This window comes from Hyperolius riggenbachi, chromosome 4 (assembly GCF_040937935.1).
Source record: "Hyperolius riggenbachi isolate aHypRig1 chromosome 4, aHypRig1.pri, whole genome shotgun sequence".
In the NCBI taxonomy this organism is placed as follows: domain Eukaryota; kingdom Metazoa; phylum Chordata; class Amphibia; order Anura; family Hyperoliidae; genus Hyperolius; species Hyperolius riggenbachi.
In genome coordinates, this window is record NC_090649.1 from 333,343,609 (window position 1) to 333,364,739 (window position 21,131).

Sequence of the window (21,131 nt, forward strand, 5' to 3'; positions counted from 1 at the left end):
CACTGAACATGCCCTGAGGCCTGTTGGGGCCAGTGGCTTTATAAGACATGATCCCCGCAAGTTGATTGGCCCAATAGGCTGCCTGTCAAGTAACAGGTAGCCTATTGGACCAATCAAAGCGCCAGGATCATGTCCTAGAAAGCCACTGGACCCGGGGCTCAGGGCGGGTTAAGTGCAGAGCAGCTTGATGAATCAAGCCAATAGTGTTGTTATCCTCTGTATAGTCTTCTCTTCTTCCAAGTCCCAATGCTGCTATCATGTATCTTCACTCTCTTTGTCCAGCACCACCTCAATAGAAGATAAAAGGCGTACGTAATAAAAGGGCGAGTGGAAATTTGAGCGTCCAAGGAAAGGCGATAGTACAATATTGGTAAATGTACAGATATTATACTATTGAAGTGTAAAGAAGTATTGTAAAATATCGGTATTCAATACCAATATAACAATCATGGCCCCTACTATGCACATGTGTTTGTTCGCACCTCCAACAGTATACTCAAGCCCCTCACCGATTGTGTTGCTGCCATCCCACAGACAGCTAACAACGCTTTAATACTCCGCACAACAGCACTCCTCCACGCCCACTTCCTTGCACAATACTGTTCTGTATCTTCCCAACAGTGTCACCTCCTTAACACAGTGCCTCCGACTACCAGTCCTCATGCCCAGTTCCTCCACACTCCTACCTCTCACCGTCACAGTTCACTGTCCAATTTACAGACAGCTGCACACAGGGCTGGTTGTAGACTTATTGCTGCCTAAAACTAACTTGTGAGGACGTGCCCCCCCCCCTTTGATCGTACAGCACCTGACAATTTGCACTGCACGTTATAGCCGCCAGTAAAGATAGCCTGGTATAGTTGCCCCAAATATAGGTAGCCAGATATAGGTATCCCCAGTAAAGATAGCCAGGTATAGATACCCCCAGTATAGGTAGCCTAGTATAGGTGCCCTCAGTATAGGAAGCCAGGTATCGGTGCCCCCAGTAAAGGTAAGCCAGGCATTCTTTCCCCCTAGTAAAGGTAAGCCAGGTATAGGTGCCCCCAGTATAGGCATCCAAGGAAGTGTTGTGCCTTGCACCGCCCCCACCCGGGGTGGCTCTTATGCAGCGTGCAAATCACACCGCACCAATTGTTCAACCATCCCATAAAAATGAACAGACTTCTAGGAGCTGATTTTGCAGCATTTTTGCCATATTAATCTTCACTACATTTTATACAAGGTTACATCCATTTTATTACATATCTATACCTTACTTCATGGCACAGTGGTTTACATTCCAACCTCGGAAGTTCATGCGAGGCAGTGGTGAACTGCCGCTGGGGGGAAATTAATTATTATTTTAATATCAGTTCACCTCTTAAGTGCTGTCTTTTTTAACAAACTATTAACCACTTGAGGACCTAGGGCTTTCTACCCCTTAAGGACCGGCCACTTTTTTTCCATTCAGACCACTGCAGCTTTCACGGTTTATTGCTCGCTCATACAACCTACCACCTAAATGAATTTTGGCTCCTTTTCTTGTCACTAATAAAGCTTTCTTTTAGTGCTATTTGATTGCTCCTGCGATTTTTACTTTTTATTATATTCATCAAAAAAGACATGAATTTTGGCAAAAAAATGATTTTTTTAACTTTCTGTGCTGACATTTTTCAAATAAAGTAAAATTTCTGTATACATGCAGCACGAAAAATGTGGACAAACATGTTTTTGATAAAAAAAAACCCATTCAGTGTATATTTATTGGTTTGGGTAAAAGTTATAGCGTTTACAAACTATGGTGCAAAAAGTGAATTTTCCCATTTTCAAGCATCTATGACTTTTCTGACCCCCTCTCATGTTTCATGAGGGGCTAGAATTCCAGGATAGTATAAATACCCCCCAAATTACCCCATTTTGGAAAGAAGACATCCCAAAGTATTCACTGAGAGGCATAGTGAGTTCATAGAAGATATTATTTTTTGTCACAAGTAAGCGGAAAATGACACTTTGTGAGAAAAAAAAGAAAGAAAAAAAGTTTCCATTTCTTCTAACTTGCGACAAAAAAAAATGAAATCTGCCACGGACTCACCATGCCCCTCTCTGAATACCTTGAAGGGTCTACTTTCCAAAATGGGGTCATTTGTGGGGTGTGTTTACTGTTCTGACATTTTGGGGGGTGCTAAATTGTAAGCACCCCTGTAAAGCCTAAAGAGGCTCATTGGACTTTGGACCCCTTAGCACAGTTAGGCTGCAAAAAAGTGCCACACATGTGGTATTGCCGTACTCAGGAGAAGTAGTATAATGTGTTTTGGGGTGTATTTTTACACATACCCATGCTGGGTGGGAGAAATATCTCTGTAAATGACAATTTGTTAATTTTTTTTACACACAATTGTCCATTTACAGAGATCTTTCTCCCACTCAGCATGAGTATGTGTAAAAATACACCACAAAACACATTATACTACTTCTCCTGAGTACGGCAATACCACATGTGTGGCACTTTTTTGCACCCTAACTGCACTAAGGGGCCCAAAGTCCAATGAGTACCTTTAGGATTTCACAGGTCATTTTTGTTTCAAGACTACTCCTCACGGTTTAGGGCCCCTAAAATGCCAGGGCAGTATAGGAACCCCACAAATGACCCCATTTTAGAAAGAAGACACCCCAAGGTATTCCGTTAGGAGAATGGTGAGTTCATAGAAGTTTTTATTTTTTTGTCACAAGTTAGCGGAAATTGATTTTAATTGTTTTTTTCACAAAGTGTCATTTTCCGCTAACTTGTGACAAAAAATAAAATCTTCTATGAACTCACCATACTCCGTACGGAATACCTTTGGGTGTCTTCTTTCTAGAATGGGGTCATTTGTGGGGTTCCTATACTGCCCTGGCATTTTAGGGGCCCTAAACCGTGAGGAGTAGTCTTGAAACCAAATGTCGCAAAATGACCTGCGAAATCCTAAAGGTACTCATTGGACTTTGGGCCCCTTAGCGTACTTAGGGTGTAAAAAAAAGTGCCACACATGTGGTACCGCCGTACTCAGGAGAAGTAGTATAATGCGTTTTGGGGTGTATTTTTACACATACCCATGCTAAGTGGGAGAAATATCTCTGTAAATGACAATTGTTTGATTTTTTTTACACACAATTGTCCATTTACATAGAAATTTCTCCCACCCAGCATGGGTATGTGTAAAAATACACCCCAAAACACATTATACTACTTTTCCTGAGTACGGCGGTACCACATGTGTGACACTTTTTTGCAGCCTAGGTGCGCTAAGGGGCCCAACGTCCTATTCACAGGTCATTTTGAGGCATTTGTTTTCTAGACTACTCCTCGCGGTTTAGGGCCCCTAAAATGCAAGGGCAGTATAGGAACCCCACAAGTGACCCCATTTTAGAAAGAAGACACCCCAAGGTATTCCGTTAGGTGTATGGCGAGTTCATAGAAGATTTTATTTTTTGTCACAAGTTAGTGAAAAATGACACTTTGTGAAAAAAAACCAATAAAAATCAACTTTTGACAAAAAATAAAATCTTCTATGAACTCGTCATACACCTAACAGAATACCTTGGGGTGTCTTTTTTTCTAAAATGGGGTCACTTGTGGGGTTCCTATACCGCCCTGACATTTTACAGGCCCAAAACCGTGAGTAGTCTGGAAACCAAATGTCTCAAAATGACTGTTCAGGGGTATAAGCATCTGCAAATTTTGATGACAGGTGGTCTATGAGGGGGCGAATTTTGTGGAACCGGTCATAAGCAGGGTGGCCTTTTAGATGACAGGTTGTATTGGGCCTGATCTGATGGATAGGAGTGCTAGGGGGGTGACAGGAGGTGATTGATGGGTGTCTCAGGGGGTGGTTAGAGGGGAAAATAGATGCAATCAATGCACTGGGGAGGTGATCGGAAGGGGGTCTGAGGGGGATCTGAGGGTTTGGCCGAGTGATCAGGAGCCCACACGGGGCAAATTGGGGCCTGATCTGATGGGTAGGTGTGCTAGGGGGTGACAGGAGGTGATTGATGGGTGTCTCAAGGTGTGATTAGAGGGGGGAATAGATGCAAGCAATGCACTGGCGAGGTGATCAGGGCTGGGGTCTGAGGGCATTCTGAGGGTGTGGGCGGGTGATTGAGTGCCCTAGGGGCAGATAGGGGTCTAATCTGATAGGTAGCAGTGACAGGGGGTGATTGATAGGTAATTAGTGGGTGTTTAGGGTAGAGAACAGATGTAAACACTGCACTTGGGAGGTGATCGGACGTCGGATCTGCGGGCGATCTATTGGTGTGGGTGGGTGATTAGATTGCCCGCAAGGGGCAGGTTAGGGGCTTATTGATGGGTGGCAGTGACAGCGGGTGATTGATGGGCGGCAGTGACAGGGGGTGATTGATGGGTGGCAGTGACAGGGGGTGATTGATGGGTGATTGATAGGTGATTGACAGGTAATCAGTGGGTTATTACAGGGGAGAACAGATGTAAATATTGCACTGGCGAATTGATAAGGGGGGGTCTGAGGGCAATCTGAGCGTGTAGGCGGGCGATTGGGTGCCCGCAAGGGGCAGATTAGGGTCTGATCTGATGGGTAACAGTGACAGGTGGTGATAGGGGGTGATTGATGGGTGATTGATGGGTAATTAGTGGGTGTTTAGAGGAGAGAATAGATGGAAACACTGCGCTTGGGTGGTGATCTGATGTCGGATCTGCGGGCGATCTATTGGTGTGGGTGGGTGATCAGTTTGCCCGCAAGGGGCAGGTTAGGGGCTGATTGTTGGGTGGCAGTGACAGGGGGTGATTGATGGGTGATAGGTGATTGGCAGGTGATTGACAGGTGATCAGTGGGTTATTACAGGGAAGGCCAGATGTAATTAATGCACTGGCGAATTTATAAGGGGGGGGGGGGTCTGAGGGCAATCTGAGCGTGTGGGCGGGTGATTGGGTGCCCGCAAGGGGCAGATTAGGGTCTGATCTGATAGGTAACAGTGACGGTTGGTGATAGGGGGTGATTGATGGGTAATTAGTGGGTGTTTAGAGAAGATAACAGATGTAAACAATACATTTGGGAGGTAATCTGACGGCGGGTTTGCGGGCGATCTAATGGTGTGGGTGGGTGATCAGATTGCCCGCAAGGGGCAGGTTAGGGGCTGATTGATGGGTGGCAGTGACAGGGGGTGACAGGTGGTGATTGATGGGTGATAGGTGATTGGCAGGTGATTGACAGGTGATCAGTGGGTTATTACAGGGAAGAACAGATGTAATTAATGCACTGGTGAATTGATAAGGGGGGGTCAGAGGGCAATCTGAGCGTGTGGGCGGGTGATTGGGTGCCCGCAAGGGGCAGATTAGGGTCTGATCTGATAGGTAAAAGTGACAGGTGGTGATAGGGGGTGATTGATGGGTGATTGATGGGTAATTAGTGGGTGTTTAGAGGAGAGAATAGATGTAAACAATGGATTTTGGAGGTGATCTGATGTCGGATCTGCGGGCGATCTATTGGTGTGGGGGGGTGATCAGATTGCCCGCAAGGGGCAGGTTAGGGGCTGATTGATGGGTGGCAGTGACAGGGGGTGATTGACGGGTGATTGACAGGTGATGGACAGGTGATTGACAGGTGATCAGGGGGGATAGATGCATACAGTACATGGGGGGGGGGGGTCTGGGGGGGGGGTCTGGGGAGAATCTGAGGGGTGGGGGGTGATCAGGAGGGAGCGGGGGGCAGGGGGGGGATACAAAAAAAAAATAGCGTTGACAGATAGTGACAGGGAGTGATTGATGGGTGATTAGGGGGGTGATAGGGTGCAAACAGGGGTCTGGGGGGTGGGCAGGGGGGGGTCTGATGGGTGCTGTGGGCGATCTGGGGCAGGGGGGGGGAAATCAGTGTGCTTGGTGCAGACTAGGGTGGCTGCAGCCTGCCCTGGTGGTCCCTCGGACATTGGGACCACCAGGGCAGGAGGCAGCTTGTATAATACACTTTGTAAACATTACAAAGTGTATTATACACTTTGTATGCGGCGATCGTCGGGTTAACATCCCGCCGGCGCTTCCGTATGGCCGGCGGGATGTTGCGGCGGGTGAGCGGCGCCAGGCGGAGGCGGAGGATCGCGTCACTGATGACGCGATCGCTCCGCCCATGCCCCTACAAGGACCGCCGCCAATTGTCAATACGGCGGTCCTTGCGGGGTGCACTTCCCGGCCGCCAATTGTACATACGGCGGTCGGGAAGTGGTTAAAGCAGACAGACAGATAAATGACAGCGCTCAAGGCTGCACCTGCAATGTAAGCCTACAGAGGCAATGCAAAGCCCCACTGAGCTAAATACATGCCTTGAATGCAGAGCAGATGCAAATTATGTACTAATTTTAATCTAAAAAAATTTTGAAAGTAAATTTGAAGCAATGAATGCAGCTAGCCACTAGTATACTTACGTTCAATTTGCACAGCGGGAGAGATGGCAGCGCTTTCAAACAGAAGCTTTACCTGAGTGATTTAACTGCATGGATGCGCAGAGCTCCAGTATATGGACTACATTACACACCTAGCATTCAAAACAGGCAAAGGGGGGTGTTAGCTTCAGTAAATAATATGTGCACAGATCAGATTATTCCCTACTGGACTTCCCCACGGCGGTGACGTACCCCCCGTGGGGAAGTCCAGTAGGGAATAATCTGTGCACATATTATTTACTGAAGCTAACACCCCCCTTTGCCAATTTTGAATGCTAGGTGCGCATCCATGCAGTTAAATCACTCAGGTAAAGCTTTTGTTTGAAAGCGCTGCCATCTCTCCTGCTGTGCAAATTAAACTATTAAAGAAAGCAGGAATGGCAAGCCAGAAATAGATTAATAAACACGTGTTCAGGGCTAGAATTAGTGTATATCCTCACAGTCACTGAAAGTGCATTGATTGTCAAAAAATAAATAAATAAGAAACCGCTGTTGTAGAACATTAATCACAACTAAAGATAAAATCCTAAATACATTAGTTTCCGAACTTCTCACAGAAAATTTGCGTTGGGGGGTGTTGATGCCAGAAATTTGGCTTTCTTTTTGCTTAGAAATATTTTATTTTAGCTGCATTTTAAAGAGAACCCGAGGTGGGATTTAATTATGTTACTGGGGCACAGAGGCTGGTTGTGCACACTAAGACCAGCCTCGGTTGCCCCATGGTGTGCCTCCATGTCCCCCCCGCACGCCGCTATACCCCCCCAGTGCTGGCAACACGCTGCATGTCGCCAGCACAATGTTTACCTAAGCGCTGTCTGTCAGCGCAGCTCCCCCGCCTCTTCCGCATCGGCGCTACCCGCCCGTGTCCCTTCCCTCCCGCTGATAGGAGGGAAGTAACGTGGGCGGGTAGCGCCGATGCGGAGGAGGCGGGGGAGCGGCGCTGACTGACAGCGCATAGTTAAACATTGTGCTGGCGACGCCCTGCGTGTCGCCAGCACTGCGGGGGGTATAGCGGCGCGCAGGGGGGACATGAAGGAACACCATGGGGCAACGGAAGCTGGTCGTAGTGTGCACAACCAGCCTCTGTGCCCCAGTAACATAATTAAATCCCACCTGGGGTTCTCTTTAAAGAGAATAATAAGAGACAAAAATGGAAAAAAAAACATTATTCCACAGGTTTCAGCCATTATAGTTTTAAAATAAAATGTGGTACAATGGATAAAGCGGGCACATTTTATTTGCCCATTTGTCCCAGTTATTACACAGTTTAAAGTGACACTGAAGTGAAAAAACCTTATAATGAATTGGTTTTGTAATACGGATAATTAATAAAACATTAGTAGCAAAGAAAATAATGTCATATTTTTATTTTCAGGTATATAGCTTTTTTTATAGCATTGCATCATTCTCTAATAATTGCAGTTTCCACAGTACATTCAGAATTTTAAATTATTTTACAGAGCAGGTTACTGACCCTTTGAACTTTGCTCTGCAGAAAAACCATAAACATAGAAGAAACAATGAGAGACAGTTGAGACAAGTGCTTCAAGAGACAGAGCTGTCCAAAACTTTATAAAGTCGCAGAGCTCACAGAAGCTCTTTTGCATAGATAACAACTGAAGTTTCTTAACTCTTCCTGTACTGGAAACAATATGAGACACATATCTGTGCTAATAATGTTCTATTTCTTAGTCGTACTACACATACAAATCATATTAAAGGACACCCGAGGCGAAAATAAACAAATGAAATAAACAATTTTATCTATCTTCCTTCTCCTAAAAATGACTTTTTAAGATATTAAACAGTTTTATTTTATGTTTAAATCTACTTTTTATGTTTTAACAGTTTTATTGTTTTTGCTTAATGACACATTAATTGAAGTATGCCAGAGCTAAAAGCTATGAACTATTGACTCTTTTTATCTCTTTTCTGCTCTCAGAAGCCATTTTCTGCTAGGAAAGCATTTTATAGTTGGAATTTCTTATCAGTGAGGGTCACAGTGGGGGAGAAAGACGAATAAACAGTGAACATACTGTATATCAAGCAACACCAGATCAAGACGGAGAGGCCAGGGGGGTAGGAGTGAGAACACAAATACCATTGACAAATATTTTTTAGGAAGAGGAGGGGAAAGAGATGGGGTAGGGGGAAGGGGGGCCCCAAGAAAACACAGATGGCACAACAACTATTAGAGAAAACAGACAGAGAGTTAGGCATCTTTAATTTAAGTGACTACACTTTAAATGAAGCAGAAAGAAGACTATTCTCCAAAGGCCTGAAATATGCTCCAACGAAAAATCTTAGTAAATTTGAGTCGTGTATGTAGACATCAAGAAATACATCAGAAAATGATGCCTTAAAAAATACTTTACAATGAATCCAATCAAGAACCCAACTAAAGAAGGTATCTACCGACACACATCCCTAAGGAATAGATCATGATTCTACCCCATACAGGAGAAGAGTAAGGAGATGAGAATGTTTGAGGATCTAGTTTAAAAGGATAGAAGGAAACAAACTGCCAACGAAATATAACAACTATAAAATCTTAACACCACAGGAAATAAAAGCCCTAAAGGGGCTACAAAAGAAGGAACAAATCACAATCCGCCCAGCAGACAAGGGAGGAGGTATAGTGGTCCAAAACACAACAGACTATGCCCTTAGTTTACTGAATGACCAAAATACCTACATCAAACTAAGGCGAGACCCCGGAACCAAATTTGAGGAGGAATTACATAGTTACATAGTTATTTGGGTTGAAAAAAGACATACGTCCATCAAGATCAACCAGAGAACAAAGTACAACACCAGCCTGCTCCCTCACATATCCCTGTTGATCCAGAGGAAAGCGAAAAACCCTTACAAGGCATGGTCCAATTAGCCTCAAAAGGGAAAAAATTCCTTCCCAACGCCAGATGGCAATCAGATAAAATCCCTGGATCAACATCACTGGGCATTACCTAGTAATTGTAGCCATGGATGTCTTTCAACGCAAATAAAGCATCTAAGCCCCCTTTAAATGCAGGTATAGAATTTGCCATAACTACTTCCTGTGGCAAAGGCATTCCACTTCTTAATCTCTCTTACTGTAAAGAACCCTTTCCTAAATAAATGGCTAAAACGTTTTTCCTCCATGCGCAGATCATGTCATCTAGTCCTTTGAGAAGGCCTAGAGACAAAAAGCTCATCCGCCAAGCTTTTATATTGCCCTCCGATGTATTTATACATGTTAATTAGATCCCCTCTAAGGCGTCTTTTCTCTAGACTAAATGAACCCAGTTTATCTAACCTTTCTTGGTAAGTGAGACCTTCTGTCCCACGTATCAATTTTGTTGCTCGTCTCTGCACCTGCTCTAAAACTGCAATATCTTTCCTGTAATGCGGTGCCCAGAACTGATTTCCATATTCCAGATGTGGCCTTACTAGAGAGTTAAACAGGGGCAATATTATGCTAGTATCTTGAGTTTTTATTTCCCTTTTAATGCATCCCAAAATTTTATTAGCTTTAGCTGCAGCGGATTGGAATTGAATACGATTATTTAACTTGTTGTCGATGAGTGCTCCTAAGTCCTTCTCCAAGTTTGATGTCCCCAACTGTATCCCATTTATTTTGTATGGTGCTAGACCATTGGAACGACCAAAATGCATGACTTAACATGTTTCAAGAATGAATTTCATCCGCCCTTTATGTGCCCATATAGCCATCCTATCCAGATCCTGTTGCAATATGTCACTATCTTCCTAAGAGTTGATGATTCTGCACAATTTTGTATCATCTGCAAAAATAGCAACATTGCTTTCTACTGCATCTACTAGGCCATTAATAAATAAATTGAAGAGCACTGGATCCAGTACAGACCCCTGTGGGACCCCACTGCTAACAGTCACCCATTTTGAGTATGATCCATTGACTACAACTCTTTGTTTTCTGTCCATTACCCAGTTCCCTATCCATGCACACAGACTCTTTCCCCAGTCCTTGCATCCTCAACTTTTGCACCAGACTTTTGTGGGGAACAGTGTCGAAGGCCTTTGCAAAGTCCAAGTATATCACAACTACAGCATTCCCAATATCCACATTAGCGTTCACTACCTCATAAAAGCTGAGCATGCTAGTCAAACAGGACCTGTCTTTAGTAAACCCATGCTGATAAATAAGATTATTTTCTACTATGAAGTCTTGTATAGTATCTCTTAGTAACCCCTGAAATAGTTTGCATACAACTGATGTTAAGCTTACAGATCTATAATTTCCGGGATCTGATTTTTTGCCCTTCTTAAATAATGGGAAAACGTGGGCTGTACGCCAATCCACTGGGACTCTGCCAGTTGAAAGAGAGTCACAAAAGATAAGATAAAGGGGTTTATCTATAACTGAACTTAATTCCCTTAAAACCCGAGGATGCATGGCCAGGTGCCTTGTCCATTTTTAATTTATTTAGTCTTGCCTTCTCTTCTTCCTGCGTTAAGTATTTAATATTACAATTGGAAGATTGAGACTCTTCTGCATCTGTAATTTGCAACAGTGATGTTTCCATTGTGAAGACAGAAGCAAAGAAAGCATTTAATAACTCTGCCTTACCTTGGTCATCCACCACTGAGTTCCCACCCTCATCCTTTAGGAGTCCAATACAGTCAACCTTTCTTTTTTTAGAGTTGATGTACTTGTAAAACTTCTTTCGGTTAGAATTGATATCCCTAGCGATATGATTTTCAGCTTCAATCTTTGCCAGCCTAATTTCTTTTTTACAACTTTTATTGCACTCCTTATAATTGCTTAAAGATAACCTTAAGTCCCAAAAAAAAATGAGATGAACTCACCTGGGGCTTCCCTCAGCCCCCTGCAGCCGATCGGTGCCCTCGCAGCTCCGCTCCGATGCCTCTGGACCCGCCGGCGAGCACTTCCGGTTTGGCCGTCACCGGCCGACAGGCATGGGAATGCGAGTGATTGTTCGCGTTCCCAGCCTGTATATCGCCCCCTATGCTGCTATTGCGGCCAGGAGGTCGCAATAGCAGCATAGGGGGCGATATACAGGCTGGGAACGCGAACAATCACTCGCGTTCCCATGCCTGTCGGCCAGTGACGGCCAAACCGGAAGTCGTCACCGGCGGGTCCAGAGGTATCGGAGCGGAGCTGCGAGGGCACCGATCAGCTGCAGGGGGCTGAGGGAAGCCCCAGGTGAGTTCATCTCATTTTTTTTTGGGGACTTAAGGTTCACTTTAAAGTGAACCTAAAGCCAGGCAAAAAAAATGAGATGAACTCACGTGGGGCTTCCCTCAGCCCCCTGCAGCCGATCGGTGCCCTCGCAGCCCTGCTCCGATGGTCCAGGACCCGCCGGCGAACACTTCCGGTTTGGCCGTCACCGGCCGAAAGGCATGGGAACGCGCGTGATTGTTCGCGTTCCCAGCCTGTATATCGCCCCCTATGCTGCTATTGCGGCCTCCTGGTAGTTTTAGTAGTCCCGCTTCCCCACGGCACCAGATCAAACGTTATAATGTTGTGATCACTATTTCCCATTAAAACTTTATCTAAAGAAGCCTATGAAAAAGGGATACTTGAAAAAAAGGAATATGAATTTATTAACGTCACTCACCCAAGGACTCCAATATTCTACCACCTTCCCAGGATCCATAAGACCTTAGAGACCCCACCAGGGAGACCCATTATATCAGGGATAGGATCCAGTACTTCCACCCTTTCCAAATATGTGGACCCATTTTTACAAACTTATGTACATAATACACCAGCTTTTATGGAAGATACCAGACACATAATTAATATCTTGAGATAACTGACTTGGGAGGAGGACTGGATTCTTGGAACCCTAGATGTTACATTATTCTACACAATAATCGATCACATGAAGGGTTTGGAAGCAGTACAATGCTTTTTGGAACAAGATAACTCCCTGATGGAAGGCCAAAGGAAATTCCTACTGGACTCCATCTGGTTCATCTTTACCCATAATAACTTCATATACAATGGGGATCATTTCCTCCATGTGAGTGGGACGGCAATGGGGACCAGGTTCACGGCGGGATATGCTAATCTCTTTATGGCCCATTGGGAGTCCACCCACATCTTTGGGGTGGGGGGTCCCGGCGAGAGTCTGGTCCTCTAGCGTAGACTTATAGATGACGTCCTATTCATCTGGAGGGGTGACCTAAACACACTTGAAGAATTCTTATGCAAGATTAATGAGAATAATTTTGGACTAATATTCACCATGGGAAAAAGCACCAAGAATGTATACGTCTTGGACTTGGACATTTATATGGAGGATAAAAGATTGAAAACTAGGACTTGCACCAAACCTACTGATGTAAACGGCTACATACTGGCTACGAGCTGCCACTTTCCCCCATGGATAAATAATATCCCCAAAGGTCAAATGACTAGAACCAGGAAGAATTGTACAGAAACAACTCAATATGAGCAGGAAGCAATGAAGCTAACTGAGAAATTCCTAGAAAAAGGTTACCCGGATGATATAGTAAAAAGTGCAAGGGAGGAAATGGGAAGAACGGACAGAGAGGAACTACTGAGGAAGAGCCGATGGAGGAATATGAAATGTGACTAAATTTAAAATACAGAGGTTTGCAAAAGTATTCGGCCCCCTTGAAGTTTTCCACATTTTGTCACATTACTGCCACAAACCTGAATCAATTTTATTGGAATTCCACGTGAAAGACCAATACAAAGTGGTGTACATGTGAGAAGTGGAAAGAAAATCATACAGGATTCCACACATTTAAAAAAAAAAAAAAATTGCAAAGTGGGGTGTGCGTAATTATTCAGCCCCCTGAGTCAATACTTTGTAGAACCACCTTTTGCTGCAATTACAGCTGCCAGTCTTTAAGGGTATGTCTCAACCAGCTTTGCACATCTAGAGACTGAAATGCTTGCCCATTCTTCTTTGCAAAACAGCTCCAGCTCAGTCAGATTAGATGGACAGCGTTTGTGAACAGCAGTTTTCAGATCTTGCCACAGAGTCTCGATTGGATTTAGATCTGGACTTTGACTGGGCCATCCTAACACATGGATATGTTTTGTTTTAAACCATTCCATTGTTGCCCTGGCTTTATGTTTAGGGTTGTTGTCCTGCTGGAAGGTGAACCTCCACCCCAGTCCCAAGTCTTTTGCAGACTCCAAGAGGTTTTCTTCCAAGATTGCCCTGTATTTGGCTCCATCCATCTTCCCATCAACTCTGACCAGCTTCCCTGTCCCTGCTGAAGAGAAGCACCCCCAGAGCATGATGCTGCCACCACCATATTTAACAGTGGGGATGGTGTGTTCAGAGTGAAGTGCAGTGTTAGTTTTCCGCCACACATAGCGTTTTGCATTTTGGCCCAAAAGTTCCATTTTGGTCTCATCTGACCAGAGCACCTTCTTCCACGTTTGCTGTGTCCCCCACATGGCTTGTGGCAAACTTGCCACTCTTCCATAAAGGCCAACGTTGTGCAGTGCATGACTAATAGTTGTCCTATGGACAGATTCCCCCACCTGAGCTGTAGATCTCTGCAGCTCGTCCGGAGTCACCATGGGCCTCTTGACTGCATTTCTGATCAGCGCTCTCCTTGTTTGGCCTGTGAGTTTAGGTGGACGGCCTTGTCTTGGTAGGTTTACAGTTGTGCCATACTCCTTCCATTTCTGAATGATCGCTTGAACAGTGCTCCGTGGGATGTTCAAGGCTTTGGAAATCTTTTTGTAGCCTAAGCCTGCTTTACATTTCTCAATAACTTTATCCCTGACCTGTCTGGTGTGTTCTTTGGACTTCATGGTCAGGCCCGTTTCTAGGGCCGTGCCGCCGCCCGGGGCGCTGTTGGGAGGGGGGCGCTATAATGGAGGGGGGGCCAGAGCCGCGGGGAGGGCAGCCCGACCTCTCCCTCCCTCTCCCAGGCCGTCCTCTGTGCTCCCCCCTCAGATGCATAGTCAGTGAGCAAGCAGGAAGCGCTGTTTACAACTCACCTGCCTGGCTCCAAGCGCCGCTCTCTCGCCGCCGGTCTCCTCTCTCTGCATAGATGCTGATACACACGCTGCTTCCTGTTTAGCCGGAAGCAGCGTGTGTATCAGCATGTATACAGAGAGGAAAAGACCGGCGGCGAGAGAGCAGCGATTGGAGCCAGGCAGGTGAGTTGTAAACAGCGCTTCCTGCCTGCTCACTGACTATGCATCTAAAGGGGGGAGCACGGAGGGCGCCCGGGAGAGGAGAGGGAGGGAGAGGTCGGGCTGCCCTCCCCGTGGCTCCGGCTCCCCCTTCCATTATAGGGGACAGCTACCTATCTAACCTATCCTGGGGGCACCTACCTAATCTAACCTACGCTGGGGGGCAGCTACCTAATCTAACCTACGCTGGGGGGCACCTACCTAATCTAACCTACGCTGGGGGGCACCTACCTATCTAGCCTATACTGGGGGCAGCTACCTAATCTAACCTACACTGGGGGGCAGCTACCTAATCTAACCTACACTGGGGGGCAGCTACCTAATCTAACCTATACTGGGGGGCACCTACCTAATCTAACCTACACTGGGGGGCAGCTTCCTATCTAAATCTACACTGGGGGGCAGCTACCTATCTAACCTACACTGGGGGGCAGCTACCTATCTAACCTACACGGGGGGCAGCTGCCTATCTAACCTATACTGGGGGGAAGCTACCTGATCTAACCTACACTGGGGGGCAGCTACCTATCTAACCTACACTGGGGGGCAGCTACCTATCTAACCTATACTGGGGGGGGGCAGCTAACTATCTAACCTATACTGGGGGGCAGCTACCTAATCTAATCTACGCGGGGGGGGCAGCTACCTAATCTAACCTACCCTGGGGGGCAGTTGCCTATCTAACCTACACTGGGAGGCAGCTACCTATCTAACCTACACTGGGGGGCAGCTACCTAATCTAACCTATACTGGAGGGCAGCTACCTATCTAACCTATACTGGGGGGCACCTACCTAACCTATACTGGGGGTGCCTACCTAACCTATACTGGGGGGGGGGGGCAGCTACCTAATCTAACCTATACTGGGGGGCACCTACCTATCTAACCTATACTTTGGGGGGGGGGGGGGCAGCTACCTAATCTAACCTATACTGGGGGGGCACCTGTCTAATCTAGCCTATACTAGGGGGCAGCTACCTAATCTAACCTATAATGGGGGGCACCTACCTATCTAACCTATACTGAGGGGCACCTACCTATCTAACCTATACTGGGGGCACTTATCTAACCTGTATTGGGGGATCCTACCTAGCTAGCCTATACAGGTGCAGTGTTCTCCCCAGGATTAATCAGCCGGGCGGAGCGCCCAGGTAAGATAAGTTACCGCCCGGCTGATGAAATCTCTGTCACTGCGAGCCGCACTCTTCACTGACAAGTGCCCGGCTGTCAGGATGTGCTTCTTCCCCTCTGCACATGAGATCTCATGCTTCCCGGGCGAGCTCCTGCACTGATTGGCTCAGCGCATGGTAAGAGGTGTGACCATAGCGCTAGCTGCCGACTGTCACTGCAGTGCAGAGTCCAGACTAGGCTCATGACTGTGTAGTGTGTATAAGCTGTGTGGGGATGTGCTGGGCAGAGACTAGAGGCAGGCAGAGCGCAATCATTGACCGGCTGAACGTGTTAATTTATGTGCACGAAGTTCAGCGTATAAAGCGGGACGGAGCAGTGCGGTGGTCTGTGATTTATAGCACAGGGGAGAAACACGTGCTGGAGTCATAGGGGAGCTGACAGCAGGATGGAGAAGTGTGGTGGGCTGTGATTTATAGCAGGAGGATCCCGGGCAGGTCATGGTGAGAGATGGAATGCTGTGTGGAGTCAGCCACAATGTAAACTGCAGACTTAACTGTGTGAGAGCCAGTGGCTGTGGGAGCACATAGCTCTCTTGTTATATATGTGTGCTTGTGTCGTGAAAGTCCTGTGTCCTGACTGCAATCCTTCATAATCATAAATAAATCTTTCCTGGACTCCTATGGGTCTGTTCTGCCTATGCAAGCCAGGGAGGAGCTGATATATCACACAGTGCGAGACCCCTCCTCCATACAACCCAAAGAAAGATGGTTCCCTGTCCATTTGCAGCAGCCAGTCATGTACACTCAATCCACTAGCAACACAGTGTGAGGCATCTAGTATGAACCCCTCACCCACAACACCTGCACCAAGGGTGAGATCTCCCTCCCCACCTGATAGCTGTCAGTGGTATTATCTCCACCCACATCCAGTAGCACTCGGCGCAACCTTCTCCCTCACCTAGTATTACCCAGGGTGATCAAAATACCCCACCTGACACTTTTTGTGATCCTCTACAACAGGGGTCTCAAACTCCATTTGCGTCCCTTGATACAATATTTTGTGGCCCTCGTCGGCAAAAGCTTCCTTATAGTTCGCTTCAGTGCTCCCAAGTAATCCGCCGCATCCCCGCCGCTAAACGAGGGCTGCAGAGCCCCCAAATCGCCCGGGGGGCAATCCGCCGGCATTTCCTGGAAGGGGCAGAGCTTTTAGCTCTGCCCCTCCTGACGTCAATCGCCACACGGATCGCCGCCTCTCCCCGCCCCTCTCTGTGAAGGTAGAGTGAGAGGGGCGGGCAGAGGCGGCGATGCGCCGCGATTGTGAAATTCCTTATGCGGCCCAGCCTCATCCTGACTTTGCCTCCTGCGGCCCCCCAGGTAAATTGAGTTTGAGACCCCTGCTCTACAAACACACACTTGTCCCAACTCCCCAGCAAACCAATCACCCACCCACCCCGCGTGACCCTCTCCTCCACTCAATGAGCCCTTACTTCCCCACCCGGCTACTTTTTCATGCCACCCGGCTGGCAAAGATTTCTGGGGAGAACACTGCAGGTGGCAACTATACTGGCTACCTATATTGCAGGCACCTACCTAAATAACCTATACTGGGAGCACCTACCTATCTAACCTATGCTGGGGGAAACTATTCTGGCTACCTATATTAGAGACACCCACCTAGCTAACCTATACTGGGGCACCTACCTATCTAACTTATACCGGGGGCGCCTGCCTATCTAACCTATACTGGGGGCAACTATACTGGCTACCTATACTGGAGGCACCTACCTGGCTAACCTATAGCGGGGGCAACTATACTGGCTCACCTATGCCTGGCTACCTATACTGGGGTACCTATTCTTGGCTACCTATACTGGGGGGACCTATACTAAGTGCAACTAGACCTGGCTAACCTATGCTGCGGGCACCCATACCTTGCTTGGGGGGGGGGGGGGCACAATTTTTACACCCTCGCCCTGGGTGCATTTTAGCCTAGAAACTGCACTGTTCATGGTGTTGTTGCTCCCAAGATTCTCTTAGACAACCTCTGAGGCCGTTACAGAGCAGCTGTATTTGTACTGACATTAGATTACACACAGGTGCACTCTATTTAGTCATTAGCACTCATCAGGCAATGTCTATGGGCAACTGACTGCACTCAGACCAAAGGGGGCTGAATAATTACGCACAACCCACTTTGCAGTTATGTATTTGTAAAAAATGTTTGGAATCATGTATGATTTTTGTTCCACTTCTCATGTGTACACCATTTTGTATTGGTCTTTCACGTGGAAATTCCAATAAAATTGATTCATGTTTGTGGCAGTAATATGACAAAATGTGGAAAACTTCAAGGGGGCCGAATACTTTTGCAAACCACTATATCATGTACAGAATAAACAGATACGTGATATAATAAAGAGACACTGGCATGTCCTTAAGAAAGACAAAATATTAAACACAATCATTCCAGAAACACCGACCTTTACCTTTAGGAAATCCGGCACAGTAGACCTGAAGCTAACAACAGCAGTAGCAACAGGTGGAGTACCAAAACACTTGGGGAAGGCTTTGTGCGATGTGGCAGCTGTACGAATTGTAGGGACACAAAAGGCTGTAATAAAATTAAGGAGATCACTTCAGGAAATACCTCTACGAAGATTGAAGACCTCATTACTTGTGATACGAGGGGTGTGATCTACTTTATCATCTGCTCATGTGGGAAGAAATATACAGGTAGCACAAATAGAATATTGAAGGAAAGGATAGGTGAACATTTTATAAAACAATAAGAAAGGATGGAGTGGACACCCCCTATGAAAACACTATAGAGACAAACATAATTGCAATGTCTTTGAGACCAAGTTTATTGGACTAGAAAAGGTTGATAGAGCCCCCAACAGAGGAGACTATATAGTCCGGATGTCCAGTAAGGAGGGCTTCTGGATATTTACTTTAGAGATCATGGCCCCTGAGGGCCTTAATGCAGAGTTTGAATTATTTGGTTTTCTATAAATGAATATATGTGCATGGTGACCATCTAGTGTGTTGGAACATTCAGTGTGTGCATCCATATAAATAACCACTGTACATTTTATTATATATTTTTTCCTATTTTTTTCTTATTACTTAATTTTTATATTTTACATTTTTTATTATACAGGATCTTCTCAAAAAATTAGCATATTGTGATAAAGTTCATTATTTTCTGTAATGTACTGATAAAAATTAGACTTTCATATATTTTAGATTCAAATACACACAACTGAAGTAGTTCAAGCCTTTTATTGTTTTAATATTGATGATTTTGGCATACAGCTCATGAAACCCCAAATTTCCTATCTCAAAAAATTAGCATATTTCATCCGAACTATAAAAGAAAAGGGTTTTTAAAACAAAAAAAAGTCAACCTTCAAATAATTATGTTCAGTTATGCACTAAATACTTGGTCGGGAATCCTTTTGCAGAAATGACTGTTTCAATGTGGCGTGGCATGGAGGCAATCAGCCTGTGGCACTGCTCAGGTGTTATGGAGGCCCAGGATGCTTCGATAGCGGCCTTAAGCTCATCCAGAGTGTTGGGTCTTGCGTCTCTCAACTTTCTCTTCACAATATCCCACAGATTCTCTATGGGGTTCAGGTCAGGTGAGTTGGCAGGCCAATTGAGCACAGTAATACCATGGTCAGTAAACCATTTACCAGTGGTTTTGGCACTGTGAGCAGGTGCCAGGTCGTGCTGAAAAATGAAATCTTCATCTCCATAAAGCTTTTCAGCAGATGGAAGCATGAAGTGCTCCAAAATCTCCTGATAGCTAGCTGCATTGACCCTGCCCTTGATAAAACACAGTGGACCAACACCAGCAGCTGACATGGCACCCCAGACCATCACTGACTGTGGGTACTTGACACTTAACTTCAGGCATTTTGGCATTTTCCTCTCCTCAGTCTTCCTTCAGACTCTGGCACCTTGATTTCCGAATGACATGTAAAAGTTGCTTTCAACCGAAAAAAGTACTTTGGACCACTGAGCAACAGTCCAGTGCTGCTTCTCTGTAGCCCAGGTCAGGCGCTTCTGCCACTGTTTCTGTTTCAAAAGTGGGTTCATGCTTCCATCTGCTGAAAAGCTTTATGTAGATGAAGATTTCATTTTTCAGCACGACCTGGCACCTGCTCACAGTGCCAAAACCACTGGTAAATGGTTTACTGACCATGGTATTACTGTGCTCAATTGGCCTGCCAACTCTCCTGACCTGAACCCCATAGAGAATCTGTGGGATATTGTGAAGAGAAAGTTGAGAGACACAAGACCCAACACTCTGGATGAGCTTAAGGCCGCTATCGAAGCATCCTGGGCCTCCATAACACCTGAGCAGTGCCACAGGCTGATTGCCTCCATGCCACGCCGCATTGAAGCAGTCATTTCTGCAAAAGTATTCCGGACCAAGTTTTGAGTGCATAACTGAACATAATTATTTGAAGGTTGACTTTTTTTTGTTTTAAAAACACATTTCTTTTATTGGTCGGATGAAATATGCTAATTTTTTGAGATAGGAAATGTGGGTTTTCATGAGCTGTATGCCAAAATCATCAATATTAAAACAATAAAAGGCTTGAACTACTTCAGTTGTGTGTATTTGAATCTAAAATATATGAAAGTCTAATGTTTATCATTACATTACAGAAAATAATGAACTTTATCACAATATGCAAATTTTTTGAGAAGATCCTGTATACTTTGACACTCCCTGCAATTTTCTCTTTTTTTACAATATTATTTTTCATTATTGTTTATGATACCATACATGCCCAATATATATAGAAATATCTATACAAATCTTTGCAATCTGGATATGTGGCGCAACTAGATTGAATCTACTCACTTTAGGACCCAGGAGAACATATAGAGGTATAAGGAGGGATTGAATTGCTATAAAATCCACCACGATAGCGCCTCACAATTTATTGGCTTTGATAAAGGTGGCTGTGTCTGCTGAAACGCGTCAGTCCAGCACACCTTCTTGCGCTGAAGTTACTGGAACAACAAGCACTATTGTAGTTAAACAACGGCAACACAGCGGCAACCTTGTTACGGAGGACGCTTGAGGGTGGTGACGTCGGATGTGACCCGCCATCACCCGGAACTGGTAGCCACTAGTGCTGGAACGGATAGTCGCCAGAGAAATACATTATATAAAACCTGCCAGCTGTACACACGGATAATTATTTACTGAATCCTTATACAAAATCACCTTCGATCCCTATTTTTTAGATTCCTTATTTTTACATTTTTTCCTATTTTAGGATATACAGTGGGATGCGAATGGTTGGACAACCTTATTAATCATCATCATTTTCCTGTATAAATCAGTGGTTGTTATGATAAAAAATGTCAGTTATATATATCATATA

The 21,131-nt window shown here is 45.5% G+C and overlaps 1 long non-coding RNA gene across 2 annotated transcripts in view; it reads right to left on the reverse strand.

The window, feature by feature from the left end:
- Positions 1-18,218: 18,218 nt before the first annotated feature.
- The window catches only part of LOC137570824 (uncharacterized), a 40,779-nt gene continuing 37,866 nt past the window's right edge, over positions 18,219-21,131 (reverse strand). For both annotated transcript variants that reach the window (XR_011031201.1, XR_011031200.1), the window contains exon 4: positions 18,219-18,337. This is a non-coding gene — a long non-coding RNA (uncharacterized lncRNA). The remainder of the gene's footprint in view (positions 18,338-21,131) is intronic.